Source organism: Sinocyclocheilus anshuiensis, unplaced genomic scaffold, assembly GCF_001515605.1.
Source record: "Sinocyclocheilus anshuiensis isolate Anshui unplaced genomic scaffold, SAMN03320099.WGS_v1.1 scaffold525, whole genome shotgun sequence".
Lineage (NCBI taxonomy): Eukaryota > Metazoa > Chordata > Actinopteri > Cypriniformes > Cyprinidae > Sinocyclocheilus > Sinocyclocheilus anshuiensis.
This window is the reverse complement of record NW_015539840.1, coordinates 100675-103594: the sequence shown is the minus strand read 5'-3', so window position 1 is coordinate 103594 and position 2920 is coordinate 100675. Positions and strand designations below refer to the sequence as shown.

At 33.6% G+C, this 2920-nt stretch overlaps 1 long non-coding RNA gene across 1 annotated transcript; it reads right to left on the bottom strand.

The window, feature by feature from the left end:
- Nucleotides 1–1552: 1552 nt before the first annotated feature.
- On the bottom strand, nt 1553–2042 carry LOC107684455 (uncharacterized). Its single transcript, XR_001633853.1, has 3 exons — nt 1973–2042; nt 1722–1802; nt 1553–1633 (listed from the first exon to the last, which is right to left on the bottom strand). It is a non-coding gene; the product is annotated as an uncharacterized LOC107684455 (long non-coding RNA).
- Between the last annotated feature and the right edge of the window lie 878 nt (nt 2043–2920).

Genomic DNA, 2920 nt, shown 5'->3' with positions numbered 1-2920 from the left:
AGTACTAGTATCAGTGAACATCACAATAATGTTAATAATGTAGTTTGTGTAAACAGCATGCTTACTTTTTTTATTTCAGATGTGAGAATAACAGTGTAAAAGAACCTGTTGCAAAGAGAGCCAAAGCAAAGCAGCCCACTTGGTCATGGAAACCAGAGACTGACGTTGACATGTTCCACAGGCTCTGAGATTCCTGCCTGCACAGTAACCTGGACCACAGCTAAGACCACGTGAAGTACATACTCCCATGAGTTATTTTATGTGATAGTTATATGTATTCTAAATAAACTACAAACCAAAAATATATAAATTTCTTTTTTCCTTACATTCTTTCTTGTAGCAATTCCCTCTCAGTCTCACACCTGACTGAAAGGCTCATTATGCAACTCATTATGCGGGCCTTTGTCTTCTCAGGAATGTCAAAACTTTTCCAGGACCCCAAAACACCCTCGGACTGTGAGAGAAAGCAGGTGTCGTCCTATAATGCTGATAACATGTCTCGATGGCCCAAAGAAACTCCAGCTCAAAGCAACCTTACAGTCTCAGTCTACTATAGCTATAGATGAATGAGCAGTGACCCTCTTACTGCACAAGTTTAACACTGGCTAATGCTAACAAGCTAGTTCAGTTACTAATATTGTTACAAACAGCACTGATATCAGACAAACTGTGATATCTGATCTAATTATAACAAAACTGTTCTGAGCTTCCCAACTGGTTCTGCTAAATGAATTCTGTGAATAATTATGATGGGCTATAATGTCAGAGTTTGACTGAGAAGTGGGTAATTCATTTTAGATATATAGTTACTTTATTTCTTTTTGTAAGGCATATCTTTGTATTAATCTACCAAGAGATAAGAGTGGTTTTCTGTTTTTCTTGTCAGTATTACTTTAATATTGATAAATATTCCTTTATTATTATTATAAAATCTAAAGGCTTCTGGTGTATTAAGTTAATAAATACCAAGTCCCTTTTATTTTACCCAGATACTGGTTATTAACCCAATATCAGAGTTAAATACCCTACTTTTACACTTTGAAATAAACTCAAATAAGTATTAATCACAAATCTGAAGACCAAAAAAAAAAGGTTTGCAAATTATGAATTTATATTTCTGCATATGATGCTTGACATAAAAACATGTTGCAGCATGATGTAGGAGGGAAAGACAATAATTCAGATATTTACGTAAGGATTTGTCTCTGCATCAAATGATAAGTGAACAATAATAATCAAAAAACATCAGTAAATATGTCGTATGATAATTAACAGACATGTGTAGCATGCATCATCAGTTAAAATGGACTATTGCAACATTTAAAAAGCTTTCTGTAAAAAGATCAATGCAATGATTAGATGAATCAAGATTAGAAAATTTCCATGCATTTCTATTAGGATTTCTGTAATAATTATTCATGGTTATTAAAAGCACTTCTGTTGATATCTGTATTTAATATTATATTTAAAGCATTCAGTACAGTATAAGGAGCAAATGTCCACGTAAGCTGTATAAATATCATCATATCATCGAGATGTAGATAAATCTTGCTGTAATCTGTTATTTGTAGAGTATTTTACTCTAATATTGTATTAATCTCTATTTCCTCTGGGTGCTGCGAGTCCTTCCTCCCTGCAAAATAATTCAACACAAAAGCATTTACTGAGCTCTCATGAGTGCAGATTGTTTCAGATCAATGTGAATCATCTCAAAAACTCACCAGCTCTTCTTGTACAGATGATCTGAAGAAGAATCACAGTAGGAGCAGCAAACGCTGCAAACTCAACAATAATCACAATCACTGCAGGACAGATGAGAGACACAATCAAGAGAAAACAGAGACTCAGTCTGTGAAACTGGGAATGAAATCAAAGCTATGAAACGATGAACAATGTAAAGACGTGTGAAGTCTGTGAAACTTGGAATGAAATCAAAGCTATGAAACGATGAACAATGTAAAGAGTGTGATACCTCTGAATAATAATCCAGCAGTCCTACTGACTTCAGCTTCTGCTGGATCTGTGATCATGTCTGTTAGTTAAATTCAGAGGTGGACAAAATACAAAACTCCATTACTTGACTCTAAAGTACAGATACTGCTGGTCAAATATTACTCCATTTCAAGTGAAAGTTGTAAAGACAGATTTTTACTCAAGTAAAAGTCACAAGTTTCCATAAAAAATAATACTAAAGGTAAAGTACAGATACTGAAAGTGTACTTAAGTTCAGATAACTAAGCAAATATATTCATTACTGTCCACCTTTGGTTCAGTTTAAACATGATGATGGTTTGTTTAGATGTTCATTATCACATCAGCTTCACATCACAGAAATGATAAACATGTAGTGCAGCCTGTGTGAGCTATTAGTAAATGAAAACATACCAGCATAAAAAGCAGAAGAATCAAACATATAGTTTTGTTTTTCCTCACTTAATGCAAAAACCACACTCTCCAGAAGTTCAGCATCAGATTTTCGAGAGTGACACTATGTCCAGTATTAGTGCATTCAGGAATAATCCAGTATGTTCTGTACACCAAATTAACTTAAACTAAACAAAATTAAAAATGTTTATTTTATTTACTAAACTGATTATGTGTGAGCGACTCCAGACTTTTTCTTTTAGTTTAATTGCAGATTGCAATCATAACTTGTCAGGTGCATACCGCCACCTACTGTACCGGATTCAATATACATGTTGCCCCTTGGTAATATTATTAGAAAATACGTTATTAGTTTCCACTGTTATGCTGATGATACTCAACTATATTGAACAAAATTAAGACCAGATGAAACATCTAAATTATCTAAGCTAACAGGGTGTGTTAAAAATGTAAAAGATTGGATGACCAATAATTTTCTCATTGTTCTAATTTCTAATTGTCTTTCTCATAAGACAGAAATATTCCTTATTGGACC